We start from the raw sequence: 17,761 nt of genomic DNA on the forward strand, positions 1-17,761 counted from the left end.
GCTTCCTTCCAGTTACAGGCTTCGTACCAATGTCCATACTAGCGTAACACTTAGAACACCGCTTAGGAGGATTTACTGATAGATCTGAGTAATTAATCCTGCCGACTACGCCAAATGTATGCCCTATACAGTGTCTCATTCTAAGTGGTATGGTATTTTTTGTGGATTTTGTCAGATAGACACAGACTCTCAGGTCTCCCAAATCCTCCTGACTAAAGGCATTAGTTCCAAATGAAGATTAATGTACCCAGCAGTGGTAGAAAAAGTACCCAATTGTCATACTTGAGTAAAAGTAAAGATACCCTTAAAAGAAAATGACTCAAGTAAGAGTGAAAGTCACCCAGTAAAATCCTGCTTGAGTATAAGTTTAAGTATTTGGTTTTAAATATACTTAATTATAAAAAGTAAACGTAGTTGCTAAAATATACTTAAGTATCAAAAGTAAAAGTATAAATCATTTCAAATTCTTTATATTAAGTAAACCAGATGGCACCATTTTCTTGTTTTTAAAATTTACGGATAGCCAGGGGCACTCTCCAACACTCAGACATAATTTACAAACTAAGCATGTGTTTAGGATGTTCTCTTGTTAAGTGTGTGAATTAGACCATTAGAGTGCTTTTGGGTGTCAGGGAGAATCTATGGATTAAAAAGTACATTATTTTCTTTAGAAATGTAGTAAAGTAAAAGTTGTCAAAAATATAAATAGTAAAGTACAGATACCCCAAAAAACTACTTAAGTATTTTTACTTGAGTACTTTACACCATTGGTGCCCAGCGTGGGGCAGACCAGAGACACAAAGTAGTGGTAGTGTTGTGGTGACATCATGCTCAGCACGCCACGTCAGGAAGAGAAATAACCGTAAGTGGGAGGAGTCCATCACATTTCACACTGACACAGTCAAGGTTTCTCTTTCATTTTTCCTATCCTTTCTCTCTTTCCCCCTCATTCTCTTATCGATCAAAGAGATTCCTGTAAGTCCCTCTGAGTTCGATATAGTTTCATGATAGTAATACACTTTTTAGTAATACCAGCTAACGTTACCTTTCAAAATTCTGTAAAAATACAGTTGCTATCATAAATTAAGTTTTATCAGGTCAAAATAGTGTAAAGGTAGGGCTTATACTATAACCCTTGCCTTGCACCTTGGTATCACACTGAAAACAGTGGTTCTAGCTTTATCACAAGACTAGACCTACTTCCCCCCACCCCCACCCCTGATATCTCTCCATCCCAGGGACTCAACTGTCCAAACCTATCCTAACTCAACTGTCCAAACCTATCCTTTGATGTCTGTCACCTCCTTCCGGTTCCACTCAGTTCAATTTGCCAGTGTGAGAGCAAGATGTGGAGGTGAGGGGGATTGAAAAAGGAGATAGTCAGCGGGACCGGAACACACCGACATCTCCATGCCGCTCGGCTAAATTGAAACTTGGAGATTGCCATCAGCGTAGAGCAGGGCCGCATACATACAACCAGCTGATGCAGATTCCCATCCCCGGTTGGGGGATATGTGCGGAGTGAGTTTCTCCAATATGCACACACACACACACACACACACACACACACACACACACTCTTGTCATATCCTGTTTAAAAAGCTTCCCATTGACTACCACTGCAAGAGACGCGTACCATCTTGCGAATAGACTGCTGTTATAGTGAAGTGAAGGTGAGAATGAATGTTTATTTGCGCAAAGGGATTCGGTCTGCAGGATGAAGGATTGCATGTTTTTCTGACCACGGGGGAGTCAAGGAATCGAGCTCCCGACAATTCGTTCAGCAAGGTTCTTTTGTGTCTGTCTCCAGCCTTCATTTCTACCCCACACTCCCATCAGACCTACCTTTTCTCTAATCAACTTCTCATTTAGTTCAATTAAAAGTGTCACCTGTCAGTCTCTCTACCCCCAGGTGATGTTTTAGTTGGTTGAACTAACGTTGGAGATTTAATTACCAACGGATTTGGCTTCAGTCAGGCTATTCATATTGTATGTTCCAAATGGCACCCTGTTACCTATATAGTGCACTTCTTTTGACCAGAGCCACTATGGGCCCGGCTCAAAAGTAGTGCACTACAAAGGGAATAGGGTACCATTTGCGATGCAATTATACTCTCTCTATACCCTAACAATCCCCCAGCCTCGTTCACTCACAACATTGGATACACACACCACCCATAACTCATTCCCTCTCCCTCTCCTCCCCCCACCCTCGTATCCCTCTTTAATTAGCCGTGGATTAAATTAAAGGCTATATGTTCTCGTTAATTGATTTATCTTGAGAGTCTATAATTACAGGTTCTCAATGGAGAGATCTCCACGGTGTCGCTGCGAGCAGAGTGTCTCGTGTGTGTGTGTGTGTGCTCTGATCACCAGCAGAAGAATAGTAGGTATTGTTTGAGGCACTCGGAGGTGAGCGGCCCACACAACTCTCGAAGTGGTGAGAATAAAAGGAGGCCGCAAATAGATGTCGCTGCCGCGTGCGTCGTAATGAGACACAATTATGGCTTTATTAAAGGATGTAATTGCTTTGTTGGATCGTCTCAATTATGTCCTTTGTTGTGCGCCGTTCACCCACTCTAATATTCAATGCTCTGTTTTAACCTCGGTTGACCCCTCCCATCTATCAGGTATTGTAGTAGGATCCGTAGGTGGAAATGTAGTCATTGTTTTGTTTGGAGAGCGGGGTAGACTTCACAGGTTCAGGGACAGGGTGGTTTGTTGTTGTACAATGATAACTCTATAGGGAAGTGTCACTGGCGTAGACCACCATGGGGGGGGGGGGGGGGGGGGGTTTAAAGGAGTTAAAGAAAGGGGGTGATGAAGAGGAGAAGGGATGCAGCTCTGATGCAAAACGTCTTACGCCACTGGTTTCTCACTGCGGAGAGATTGCAGGATTTCCTGTACTAGCCAACTGTGGAAGTGAATTTTCCCCCCTGCTTGTCTTCCCTCACCTCTGTCCCTTACTTTCTCCATGCCTACTCCCTCGTCTCTTCTTTCTGTTTTCTGACAGAACAATGGTGGTTTTCTGTCGCAGGTCCATCCTCAGAACTCTTAGCAATAGAGACATGTAGTGAGCGTATCCAGTGCTACTGCCCATATCTAATCCCCCTTCCAGCTTTCATCCCTTGCCCAGATCAGTGCCCAGAAACTGGGCATGGCAAGGGATCTCAGCAGCCAGCTACCCCCTCATGGTCTGGTCCCTGATCTGTTATTGCTATCTAGCCAAGTTGGCAAGAAGGCACAAACAGATCTGGGAGCAGGCTATAACCCCTTTTACACTTTGCCAATTTCCCTTCATCTGTCTCTACCTCTTTCCTCTGTCGACTGACGGACAGATTACAATTTGTGATAATTTCCCCCATCCTTCTCTCCTCTCTCTCCGTTGACGGACAGATTACACTGTGCAAATTTCCTCATCCTACTCTCTGCTTCCATCCTTCCCTCGGCGGACGGACAGATTAGGACGTCTTTAACAGCATGTCGTTATCCGTCTGCTAAGTGACCGGTGATTAATTGTCAGTTATTAATGTAACCGGGAGATTGTTCTCCAGATACGCGCAGCATCAATGTCTGATTCAACTTTAATAGGCCTCCACTTCCTGCACATGGATAATGTGTCATTTGCAAAAGAACCCCTCCTAGACCATTAATGTAGACTATTCACGTTTTTCTGGAAAATCCCAGACTAATATGGAATTGGGGCAACGTGCCAGGGAATAAGGAAAGATTGACCAGAGAAGGCAGGATTTTCTCAACGCTCTGATAGACGCCTTAGGGGAAAGAGAGAATCTCACAGTTCATTTATGTGTGAAATCCTTTTCTGGCGTAATTTCTGGCGTCATCTCCAGGGATATTCCAGGGAATCATGGAATTTTCAGGTAGTTCTGAGGTGGTCATGGCAATCCATGTTGGTGATTATATTCATTTGTAGATCACAAACTGGCTGTCTCTTTCCCTTAAATCATGGGAAAAGGGCAAGGCACCATATAGATATAATGTTGAGAAAATATGGATAAAAATAGTCCCCGGATTCAACTGGTCCCCCTGGTTCAATAAAAGTATCTTGGTAGCACTGCTTAATCCCATTGATGGCCTTGGGAGGGACGCTCTCGGTTTCTAAGTGGTCAAACCCCTTCCCCCACTCCCCGCAAACTCCCTCCCTGTACAGTACCCCCTCTCCACAGGAGGCTGCTGAGGGGAGGACGGCTGGAACGGAGTGGTTGGAAATGGCATCAATGTTTGATGTATTTGATACCATTCCACACCTCTATGCATCCACCTCCCAGCCGACCCACCCCAGACATCCACCACCCAGCCGACCCACCCCAGACATCCACCACCCAGCCGACCCACCCCAGACATCCACCACCCAGCCGACCCACCCCAGACATCCACCACCCAGCCGACTCACCCCAGACATCCACCACCCAGCCGACCCACCCCAGACATCCACCACCCAGCCGACCCACCCCAGACATCCACCACCCAGCCGACCCACCCCAGACATCCATGCTGCCTCATGCTACTCTACCCCTCTCCTCATCACCCTTACCTCCATCCTCCCACCCAGACATTCACACCGCTCCATCCCCACAATCCTTCTCCCTCGAGGGGCTTCTCTCTAGACTACCAGGGCTCTCTGCTAGCCAGCAGTCTATTGTTCTGAGCAGCAGTGGAGATTATCTCTGTTACTGCGTGGAGGAGCTGCTGTACAAACAAAGGCAGCCATGCGGCCCTGGCTCTGGTTGACTCCCAAATGGTAACCTATTCCCTATTTAGGGCACAACTCTTGACCAGGGCCCTGGTCAAAAGTAGTGCCCTCAAAAGGGAATAGGGTGCCATGTGGGACTCAGCCTACATCTCTGCTCTGCAGTGGAGGCTGTAAACAGTGTGCCACTAAAAAGGGAAACCCTCACCGGCTCCTGCCTTTGAAAATCCAACTGCTGCCAACAAATAGCGGCAGAAAAACTCAGGCGTGTTGCTTGCCATGTTACTGGGAAGAAGATAATGTATTGTAGTCCTATAGTGCTACAAGATACACACCTTCACAACTAATGTTTGACTGCTTAGATAGCTGTAGCCACAACAGGCATTTAGTAATGCATTTTTGACATTTGCACAGGTGGGAATATGTCAACGTACATCTGCATCTCACATTAATTGCTGATTCTATTGTTGAGCAATAATGGCTAATTAGCAGGCTCTTCAATCAGGGGAAGAGGGAGGGTCGTTAAGAGGCGTTGTGTTGCGCAAATGGCAAACAAATGTTACCTTTACGCATGTAAATAAAGGTGTTTTGATGCCCTCCTTTTGCCCTTGTACTGGGTATGTATTAGTGACTACAGCGAGGCATTTGTCTCCTCGTAGCGAGGCATCGCTGCAGAGCTGCTAAAGGGGACGTGGTTTGTCATGCTGCTGTTGGCTGATGCTAAATGTTTCTTTTTTTATTCCTCCTCGGCAGCTCAGATGTGGCGGGCGGCGGTTTATTATGTAGCTGGGTTATTATCTGGAGATGGATGCCCATGCCACCGCGCTGTCACTCTCTGACCGGGGGAGGAGGGGATGGAGGGAGGGAGGGAGGAAGGGGAGGGAGGGAGGGAGAGAGAGGGTGTAGTCAGTGGAGGAAGGGTGATAGGATAGGGGGGTTTTGAAGAGAGCGAGGCAGGAAACGTGCAGCTGGAAGAGGCAGGAGCAGAGGCGTGAAATTGGCACTGCCCCCTCTCTCTCTGCTTGCCAAGGAGCTGCTGCCTGGCTGACTGACTGACTGGAGGTCTGACTGACTGGATGGACTATAGATGGCTGGCTGGCTGGCTGGCTGGCTTACTGGCTGGCTGACTGGCTTATTGGCTGGCTGACTGGGCTGGAGCTCCTTGGGCTGGGCTGCAGCGGTGAGGTTGTTGCTGTGCTGCTGAGGGGATGCATCCCCCTCTCACCCCCTTCCCCCACCACTACAGCCTGGCCATAACTCACCCTAATTGCATTTCGTAGGTGGTGCTCAAACACAGAGCGCATGGCAGAGCAGTGTGTGTGATGTGCAAAGAGCCTCTGCTACGTTTAGTACAGCAGGATTTGTGGGAGCCGTAATGGAAAGAAGGGCAGAGGTCCAGCAGGGACACATTACTGACCTCTTAGGCTGCATCCCAAATGGCACCCTATTCCCTATATAGTGCACTACTTTGGACCCTCCAAATGCACTGGTATTTACGACACACACACGTTACCCTTTATCTAACCCGTTTGCCAAAGACCTTGAAGTGTACCCTCCTCCTTTAAGGTGAGAGGGGTGCCTTATGTCTTGAGTATATATGGCACATACTGCATATCAGGACCTTGTAACCTCAGCAGCGTAATGACATTATTTCTCTCTTTCTTTCTCTCTTTTTCTCTTTCTTTCTTTCTCTCTCTCTTTCTTTTTCTCTGCATGTATGGGGACCTTGCAACATCAGTGACCTCTTTCTATCGTTTTATCACACATACTTTGACTTCTGGACAGCCTTCTTAATCAGTGTCAGTGTAAATCAGGAGCGGCGGTGTGATAAGCTCATTTGGGCTGTGGGGTGAGATATTCTCCATGCCTTGACGCCTCCCGTGTGTTTTTCCTCATAATTAACGCATCTAATCCATCCCTCCTCCTACCATGAGTACATCATGCACACACTAGACCTCAGCTCTCCCAGGGTGCATTGCTGCTCCCACGTTGACTTATGTCCCCAAGATATTTTCTCTCTCAAAAACCCAGTGAACCGGAATGAATCTACTGTTAAGCATTTAAGCATACTATGCATGTATTATATTATGTTAATTATGTGACATCACAGGGTTAAAATATTCCGCCTTTATTAAGAATTTAGTTACGTAGCATTTATCACGTGTAAGTTACACATTTATTACACAATACATATTAAGTACATGTGTACGTTTTTAATCAGGCCACACACACAGCCCCTTTTATTATCATAGGGATCGGTATCTTCAGCAGTGTTTCCCTCAGACCATTCCTCAGCCAATTGACTTGGCACTGATGCCCGGAGCGCGAAATAAAAGAACAAACCTTTATTTTGTTATCTCCTAGTCTTTTCATCAGTCAGTCGTTTTCTTTGGTCCAAGGTGTGGTGGATTCAGACCCCTGTGAAGCCCGTACTTCTGCAAACCTACAATTTGTCTCTCTCTCTCTCTCTCTCTCTCTCTCTCTCTCTCTCTCTCTCTCTCTCTCTCTCTCTCTCTCTCTCTCTCTCTCTCTCTCTCTCTCTGTCTCTCTGTCTCTCTCTCTCTCTCTCTCTCTGTCTCTCTCTCTCTCTCTCTCTTCCCTCCCTCTCCCCCTCTCCATCTATCTTCCCTTCCCCTTTCTGTCACTCTCGCTCTCCCGCCCTTCTCCCCCTTCTCTCCCTCTCGCCTTTTCCCCATCTCTCTCCCTCCCTCTCTCTCTCTCTCTCGCCATCCCTCCCTCCCTCTTTCTCGCCTGGCATAAGGTGATGGAGGCGGGGTGTGTGTGTGGGTCTCGGGGGAGCACGCCTCAGGGATTATACAGAGTGATGCCATGAAAGATTCATGACGATCCGGAGTGTGTGTGTGTGTGTGTGCGCCGACTGGAAAAAGAGAGCAGGGAGAGAAGAAAGGCGAGAGGGGGAGGGGGAGAGAGAAGTGAGAGACAAATTGATGGTGCACAGCAGGACTGGCTTCCAGTCTGAGATTACAGGCTTCTCCTTTGACCACAGTTGGAGGCAGCCATCTTGGTTGGACAGGCCTGCGGTTCACTGCACTGGCCACTGACCCCCTCACACACACAAAAAACACACGTACACATCAAACGCATGCAAGGGTCGCACACGCACACTACTGACTCACATAACCTATATGCCCTCTTTCTGTCAGCTATTGTTACTGAAGCATTGTCTCTAATGGGCTTTCAAATAGACCGTAGGCCATAGAACTCCATGCTTCTCTGATGGACCAGCATTGAATTCAGAGCAGACGGAGAGAGCAGAGGGCGTCTGCTGTACTAACATGTGCTGTGATAATGATGGCGTTAATCAGGCTGGCACACTCTTTGTGCCCGTGCTCCAGTCTGGTCTATGGGTGCGTCCCAAATTGCACCCTATTCCCTTTATAGTGCATTACCTTTGAAGGACTATATAGGGAATAGGTTGCCATTTGGGACGCATCCTATGAGGTCTTTGCCAAGCCGGGGCAGACTGAGACTGGGGGGAGGGGGGGGGGGGGGGGGGGGTGTGACTGAGGCATTGCTAAGAGCTGCCATGGCCAAAGGAAGCATGGTGACAGAGCCAAGCCAACACAACTCTATTCATAAGATTGTGACATCACTCTGGTAGTCATCTGGGAATGGGTATGGGAAAGGAGGAGGAGGACTCGTGTTGTGTCTTTGAAGCAAACATAGAATGTTGATGTGTCAGTGTCCATTTAGGATGTGCTTGTATTCTTGTGTGGTTGTATGCAGGCTACAGTATGTGTGTTTGTATTTGTGTGTGCCAGTATGTGTCTTCGGGAGTCTATTTGTCACTGGTGTAGAGAGGAGTAGGCAGGAGGCAGTCGCAGGTTTAGAACTACTGAATTTATTTAAGCACCATAGACCAAAGTGGAACAAAATCCAAACGTTGTTGTGCTCAAAATATATCTTCATAAACAAAAAGGCACAGGGTGAACCCAAAGTGCAAAATATAAAGTACTCAGGAAATAGTAGGAGAGATTCCTCTCAGGAAAACAAGTAACATTTACGATGACCGACAAAGACAAATGGCAGAGGGAGTATATATACAGTGATAGAGTGGGGATTGGAACCAGGTGTGTGTAATGATGACGAGACAAGTCCGGGCTTGATGAGTGAAGGGCATTTGCCAGCAGTAGGTTGGCAGCAGCTAGAAGGCCGGCAACGCCGAACGCCTGAGCTGGATAGGAGGGGGAGACCAAGCGAAGGCTGGTGTGACAGTACCCCCCCCCCCCCCCCCCCCCCCCCACCCGCCCGCCGAGGCGCTGCCCCAGCAGCGGGGAGCTTCGCCGACCTTGGGGACGACCCCGGAGACTGTTTGTCAATTTCTTCAACAAATGATCAGGTTTATATAATTATCAAACATACATTAGTAATGGAAAGGAAACACAGACTCTTTGTTTAAGTAAAATACTCCTTTAGTAATACAATTGTAGGCAGAAGTTGGTACAGTATAACAGTATATGATAGTTCTCCCCAAGTTCTGCAAAATGTCTAAGACATCCTGTAACTCATATAGCCTCTCCCAGTCCTCCTTGCGTGAGTTTCCCTGGCAAAAACATTTTAATCAATCTAACCTCCACCTGACAGCAGCAACCATCTTATCAGCAATTAGAAGTGGATTTGACCGAAACTTGACCTTTCATCACAAGTATAGGGTCATAACAAGGTTAACGATTCCAAGCATCTTCTGACAGGTGGCTGGTTTCATCAGGTCTGTGGAAGCCTCGTGTTCTCAGAAAACCAGATAACCACGGTGGGATCCAGACAGGACGAGTCTGAATGTAGACGCCTTCTGATAGTGTCTGAAGGTCACAACACTCAAAAACAGGTTTTAACACACACAGAGGTCTCCTGAAGAGGAGACCTTTACAGTTTATCATAACATAACTTATTAACCCTTTAAAAGGTATAAGGCCTTCGTTTAACCCTCTTCATTATGCGGTGTGGGTCGGTCGGAATGACGCCTGTGGAAGTCCTGAATGAAAGAACGACCCAATGTCCCAGCACCACTCTTCGGGACCATACCCCTCCCAGTCGAACAGGTACTGGAGAAGCCCCCACGATGCCGAGAGTCCAACAGGCTGTAGACGGAGTACGCCGGGGCCCCCTTGACATCCAAGGGAGGGGGAGGTGCGTCGTGGAGTCCAGCACTAGCCAAGGGACCAGCTGCCACCGGCCTGAAGAGAGATACATGAAATGAGGGTGAGATACGGTAATTGACGGGGAGCTGTAATCTGTACATCACCTCATTGACTCTCCTTAGGACTTTGAACAGCCCCACAAACCGTGGGCTCAGCTTCCACCAGGGCAGGCGGAGGGGCAGGTCCTTCGTAGAAAGCCAGACCCTGTCACCGGAGTGAAAGACCGGGGCCACACTGCGGTGACGATCGGCCTGCGCCTTCTGCCGGAGGATGACGCGCTGGAGAAGGGTGTGCGCGGTGTTCCATACCACCTTGGCGACAGAACCAATCGTCCACCGCAGGAGCCTCTATCTGACTCCGGTGCCAGGGCCGGCTGATAGCGTAGAACACACTGAAAGGGTGTGAGGTTAGTGGAGGAGGTACAGAGGGAGTTTTGTGCGCAATTATTCCCAAGGCAGAAACGCAACCCACTCCCCCGGGCCGGTCCTGACAGTAACTACGAAGGTACCTACCCAGTTCCTGATGTACCCTTTCCACCTGCCCATTTGATTGGGGACAGTACCCGGAGGTGAGGCTGATCGTGATCCTCAGTCGTTCCATGAAGGCCTTCCAGACACGGGAGTCCTCCGGGATCCCGTAGTGCCGGAAGACGTGAGAGAAGAGAGCCTCCGCGATCTGCAGGGCTGTAGAGAGACCAGGCAGAGGAATCAAACGACAGGCTTTTAAAAACTGTGTGCCCCTCTGAGGGGGGAAGGTCTGTGACAAAGTCCACGGAGAAATGGGACCAGGGTTGTTGTGGAACCGTCAGGGGTTGGAGTTTGCCATAGGGGAGGTGTCTAGGTGTCTTGCTCTGTGCGCAGGTGGAGCATGAAGAGACATAAACCCGGACGTCCCGGGCCAAGGTGGGCCACCAGTACTTAGCGGAGAGACAGTCGATAGTACTGGCTATATCCGGGTGCCCCAACACTGGTGCTGTGTGTGCCCAGACGAGGAGACAGTCCCGCATACCAGAGGGCACGTAGATACACCCCTCGGGACAGTGAGCAGGTGAGGGCTCCTGTTGCAGGGCTCGACGGATGTCCGCGTCCACATTCCACACCACAGGAGCCACAATGCGGAACAGGGGAATAATGAGTGTCACTTTCTCGCTCCGATCCTCTGTGTCATGCCCCCGGGACAACGCATCGGCCTTAACATTCTTTGATCCCGGCCGGTAGGAGAGTGTAAAGTCAAACCTGGTGAAGAATAGGGCCCACCTAGCCTGACGCGGGTTCAACCTCTTCGCTGCTTGAATGTACTCCAAGTTCCTGTGGTCTGTCCAGACAATGAATGGGTGTTTAGCACCCTCCAGCCACCAGTGCCGCCATGCTTTCAGCGCCTTCTTGACGGCCAACAACTCACGATCCCCCACGCCGTAATTCCGCTCTGCGGGAGACCGCTTCCGTGGGCAGAAGGTGCATGGATGGAGTTTAGGCACCTCCAACCTCAGAGGCGTCCACCTCCACGATAGACAGAGACGGGTCAGGGTGAGCCAGAACAGATGCGTTAGTAAAACGTTCCTTGAGCGCACAGAAGGCTTCGTTGGACTCCCCAGTCCAGCACAGCTGTCGAGGACCTCCCTTCAGGAGGAAGGTGAGAGGGGCCACCACTCTGCTGAAACCCCTAATGAAGCGCCTGAAATAGTTGGCAAAACCAAGGAAGCGCTGCACCGCCTTGATGTTGGATGGAACAGGCCACGACCGTACTGCATTGACCCTCTGCTCTTCCATCTCCACTCTCGCGGTGGATATCCGATAGCCCAGGAAGGAGACAGCCTGCTGAAAGAAAAGGCACTTCTCCGCCTTGGAGTACAGGGGATGCCCTATCAGCCTCTCCAAAACGGACCTGACATGAGACATGTTGCTCGTGTGTAGTGGAGTACACCAAGATGTTGTCTGTCTACCCCACTACACAGCAACACAACATGTCTCTAAACACCTTGTTAATGAATGATTGAAACACCAAGGGTGCATTTGTCAGGCCGTAGGGCATTACCCTGTATTCGTAGTACTCTGTGCTGGTGCTGAAGGCGGTCTTCCATTCATCCCCCTCTCTGATGCGCACCAGGTTGTAGGCACTGAGTAAATCCAATTTAGTAAAGTATTTAGCACCATGCATCTGTTCGGTCACAGTGGGTATGAGAGGCAAGGGATAACTGAATTTAACAGTAGCCTTATTCAGTGTCCGGTAATCGATACAGGGGCGGAGACCTCCCTCCTTCTTCAGGAAACAGAAGCTGGAGGTGGCCGGAGAGGATGAATCCTTGGGCCAGCGCCTCCTGGACGTAGGCCTCCATGGCTTTGGTCTCTGCATGCGAGAGAGGGTAGATGTGCCCCCGCGGGAGGGTAGAACCAGACAGTAGGTCGATAGTGCAGTCCCATGGGCGATGAGGGGGCAGGCACGTGGCACGAGTCTTCGGAAAAGCCACCTGTAGGTCCCGGTACTCCTCCAGGATAGGGACGTGGGTGGCCAGGTCCAGACTTTCCACGGAGGTGGCACATATTGACACAGAGAGACACCTCCCCTGACACTCCTGCGACCAACCCAACAACCTCCTCTCTGTCCACGATATACTGGGGTTATGCAACTCTGGGTCTTTCTTTCCTGTGGCGGTCCTCATGAGAGCCAGTTTCACCATAGCGCTTGATGGTTTTTGCGACTGCACTTGAAGAAACCTTCAAAGTTCTCGACATTTTCCGCATTGACTGACTTCATGTCTTAAAGTAATGATGGACTGTCATTTCTCTTTGCCTATTTGAGCTGTTCTTGCCATAATATGGACTTGGTCCTGTACCAAATAGGGATATCTTCTGTATACCACCCTTACCTTGTCACAACACAACTGATTAGCTCAAACGAATTAAGAAGGAAAGAAATTCCACAAAGGTACACCTGTTAATTGAGAGTGTGCGAAGCTGTCATCAAGGCAAAGGGTGGCTACTTTGAAGAATCTCAAATATAAAATATATCATTAGGGTTCTCTCTCTAGCCTCTTGAAACACCATTGTATTACGGACAGTTTTGATTACATTTCAGATTAGAGCCACAGCCGCCGTGGAGAGAGCACAGCTTTCACCAGGGAGTGAATTATGCCGCCATTACCCCCCTCCAGTCCGTGTGTGTGTGGGAGGGGGGGCACTATTCCTGTGACCGCAAAGGAAAGCAGCATTAATCAAAATGACGCGGCGGTGGGCAGAGAGGCAAAGAGAGAAAGAGGGGAAAGGGATGATATTGCTCAACACAAACCCCTCTCTCCAACGCCCAACCAACACCCTATCCCCTCCATCTTCTCTGCATCCCCCCCTTCTCTCTCTGTGCCCTGAGGCCCTGGGGTTCCTGGTGCTGCAAACAGTGAATTAACCCATCTCAGACCTCTGTTAATGGACTCCTAAATATCAGCCCTAGCCTTTGGATATGCCACCTACATTTATATGGGAGAGGGAATGACTTGGCTGCCTTTTGGCGGATAAAAGCCGTGTTGTTATTGATTTGCTTGTCCCTCGCATTGTTGTTTTGTTTGTGTGTGGGTGCATGTTTATGGAGATGTGGTTTGTCTTTGTGTGTGTGCGTAATATGATTTCCATCCATAGCCATAACATTGTAACTCTGCCAGCTAATGAAAAAACCACAGCACGTCCCACCAACATTGTGTACAGTATGTGCCCTCAAGTCAAAGGTCAAGCCACTGTGCCCACAAAAAAATTCATTTCCTACCTCCACCGCCATCGCTCTTATTCCAAAACACCCACACTCTCCCTCCCCCCCAGTAATCACCATGCCAGCCAGGCAGCCAGTAAAAATCAAAGTCAACAGCAGTGTGTGTGTGTGTGTGTGTGTGTGTGTGTGTGTGTGTGTGTGTGTGTGTGTGTGTGTGTGTGTGTGTGTGTGTGTGTGTGTGTGTGTGTGTGTGTGTGTGTGTGTACAATACACACGGCAGTTCTGTGTCAGTCAATACAGGCTGATCGATGACGATGGGGCCCTGCTGGGGGAAGGTGTGCGTGCGTGCAGGAGCCCTGGCTGGGTTAATCTGTGGACAGTCCTCTGCAATGATGATGCTATTGATCTGGTGGTAGATCATATGAAGGTCAGGATATGTTGTCTGTTTGTGGAGGCCCAGGTAGTAATACACAGTAATACACATTGGCTTTCATTGGACAAGTGCCACCTTTTCTAATGGAAAGCTTGGAGCGTATGGGGAGGTCCAATGAGGACAAAGACGTAGAGCGTGCGTGCAGACACACACACTTATTTTTCCCCTCTGTTGTAAATCTGTTAGTGGTTGAATCAGTTGTCTATTCCTATAATCATAGATTTCTAAACCAGAAGCCATATTTGCATACAAAACAAATTAATCCAATCCCATTTGAAATACATCTAATAGGCTACATTTGGCTAATTTCATTGGTAGTTAGAGGAACATGGCATTCTATAAGAGTAGATCTTGTTGAGTTGAACCTTAGTTGATTGACAGCTCTCCTGTCCCATCCCCAGGTCATTATCATCGTTCCAGTGGCTTGCCTCTCTGCAGGTTGATGAAACAGAAACAACGCTTGTGAGCACTTCATTATTAATTTGAATCCATAAATGCAATTAATTAAGCTTAAGTGTGCAATAAATCTGATTAGCCAGTCGGTTCCCAAAACACCATAAAATCCACACAGGTCTTATTCCCTTTAATGAATTTGTGGAGAGGGCGGGGGCAAATACCCATGCATACGTTAATGTATGCACACAAACACACACAGTGCTTGACTATGACAGAAATAGGTCCCAGTACTCATTTTGGGTGCCGGTACTGTTTATATTTAGGTACAGGTGCTCCACAATAATATTCTATAACAGGAACAGGAGCTATAACAGGAAAATAAGTTGCCGATACTCTGCTCCGGTGAGCTCCTGCCCAAGTCAAGCACTGTACACACACACACACACACACACACACACACACACACACACACACACACACACACACACACACACACACACACACACACACACACACACAAACAGAACGGTATACACACACTCACATGTACACACACACACACAAAACAATATGCAAAGAGCTATTCATTGGGATGAAAGATAAGCTGGGATTAATGTATGCTAATATTAAGGGGCACCACGAACAACAAAATATGCAAGGTCATCAGTAAACCTGAAGTGTAATTAATAGATGGAATTAGCAACAAAAACAATAGGGCACTTAAACTGCTTATTGATAAAAATTACACGTTGGAAATGAGAATAGAAATGGGCTTATTAAATGTGTTGACAGCAGTTGTCACAAAAATAAAGCTTGAAAAGAGTTTTTAATGATGCTGTGCGTTGGAAGAACCTTCCTTTCCTCTCTTTCGCCACTCTTTCCATTACTCCAGTCTATGCTGTTTGTATCATCCCTCATTATTTCTGAACACACTCCCTCTCTCTTCCTCCCTCCTTTCCTCTTCCACTCCTCCTTCCTTCTCCTCCCTCTCCCTGGCCAGTACTCTCTGGGGAAATTACCACAGCTCAGAAACGCTGTCCTACTGCACTGCTCCACTCTCCCCTCGGCCCATATAACACACCACCAGCACTACAATACACACACACACACCCCTCCCTCAGTCGATACAGTCCCCTAGGCCTGCTGCTGTAACCGGCTATTCTGTAGAAGCTCTGCTTGTTGTTGTCCCCTGTATAGAAATTGAATCAGTCACCCTGTGGCCAAGGTCCACTACGCACTGCATCGGTGAACAGGCTCTGCCTCTCTCTCTCTCTCGCTCTCTATTCCAGATTCTATTCCTCTCGCTCTCCTTCACAGATTTTATTGTCCTTTCCCTCTGTTCTCTGGGTAATTCACTGTAATCTTTACAAGGTCTATAATAAAAAAGGCTCTGTCCACCTGATGGGTATGGCAATATGCTTTCTAAAGGCCCTCTTCTCACATTACAATGGTATGGCCCTCAGAGAAGATGACAGTATAGGTTATATGACAGCCCTACCACTACTACAGTAAATGACTAGTTTCATGGTTTCTGGATTGCTGAATGAATCTTATACCTGTAGCAGCATGGAATGATGTTATGATTTGTATTATTGGTGCGTGGAACGTTGATAGTCACCTCTCTATTCAATAGGGTGAAAACCGCAGAGTTGGGGACACTCAGGCTCTAGTTTGGTTGTTGTCTTTTGGTACTCCCATGTCGGAATTATCATCGCTGTTACATTTAGCATACGTCAAGTCATGCCTTTGGAAATGTCACTTTGAACGGAGCGGCAGCCACCGTCTGCATTTTGATTACTCCTAGGCGTAATCTCCAGACTGGAGGATTCAGGATTCATGATCAATACCAAAAACCTGGCCTAGCATCTATCATTCTGCACCAGACAGGGAACCAGTGATGGGTTCCTTGTCTACTGCATTAGTTACAATTTTTTTTACATTATTTTTTTATTTATTTAACTAGGCAAGTCAGTTAAGAGCAAGTTCTTATTTACAATGACGGCCTAGGAACAGTGGGTTAACTGCCTTGTTCAGGGGCAGAATGACAGATTTTTACCTTGTCAGCTCGGGGATTTGATTTAGCAACCTTTCGGTTACTGGCCCAATGCACTAACCACTAGGCTACCTGCCGACACAAAATACTAAGTAGTGCACTATATAGGGAATAGGGTGCCATTTGGGGTCAAAAGTAGTGCACTATATAGGGAATAGCGTGCCATTTCGTGTCAAAAGTAGTGCACTACTTAGGGAATAGGGTGCCATTTTCAGAGGTAATGACAAGGGAGGGAGTGTAAACAAAGATCCACTTTTTGGCTCGTCGTTCAGTGAATTGTTTTGCTTTTCACCAGGTCATATTTATTTTGTTAATTCCTAATTCCACAAGATAAGGCAATTAACTGAAAATTGGGAGAGGGGCTTTCGTGTCGTGAGAACTGATAAATTGTAGACTTTTGGCTGGATTGTCATTTATATGTACTTTTCTTATGACCTGGTTCAAGATCTGTTTCTGCAGTCTTGACAGCTTGAATGTTTAGCTCTCCAATGACCATAGGAGATGGCAAGACAGCACAAACAGATCTGGGACCAGGCTAGTATTCTTCATCATCATAACACATGGAATATCTCAGTCTGTTTCTTAAAGAAATGCCAAACCTATTGAGATTTGCTTTGTACAATTGGTTCTTGATTGTGTCTGTCTCAGTTTTGACTGTCTAGAAATGTTTCAGAAGGGAGTGATACTTCCCCTCATGGCAAGCATGTTTAAAGTATAACATTTTAAAAATGTTCAACTGTAGCGAAAGCACATGCATCAAATATACATGTAACCACAATAGTGTGTGTGCGCAGATATACAGTAACTTGTGTGTGGGAGTGTCTCTCTGCTAGCAAGATCTCACGGCAGGCAAGAAATTAAAACCTTCTGTGGAACGCACTCATGATTGAACTGGAATTAAAACAAAAGACATGAGCACAGGGTGCTTAAATGAAGAAAAGAAAGAAAGGGAAAGAAAGACGGAGGAGAGGAGTATCCCAGGAGAGCAGAAGAGAGGAGAAAGTGAGTGATTGCCAGCGCCGCAGTCCGTCCGCCTCGCTTCATGTCTGGATTTCCTCTTAACAGAATATCAACCAGACCTTTCTCATTGCCGCCCCTCCATCAGACGGCTAGCTTAAATGTGAAAGCAATTAGGGAAATTGGCCCAAGTCAAAGAATCATCTGAGACACCTAAAAAATAAAATGCGGCACTGATTAAATACCGTCCCGAATGGCACCCTATTCCCTATGTAGTGCACTACTTTTGACTGGCTCTGGTCAAAAGTAGTGCACTATGTATGGAAAAGGGTGCCATTTAGGATGTAAACTCAGAA

This window comes from Salvelinus namaycush, chromosome 39, assembly GCF_016432855.1.
Source record: "Salvelinus namaycush isolate Seneca chromosome 39, SaNama_1.0, whole genome shotgun sequence".
Classification (NCBI taxonomy): Eukaryota; Metazoa; Chordata; class Actinopteri; order Salmoniformes; family Salmonidae; genus Salvelinus; species Salvelinus namaycush.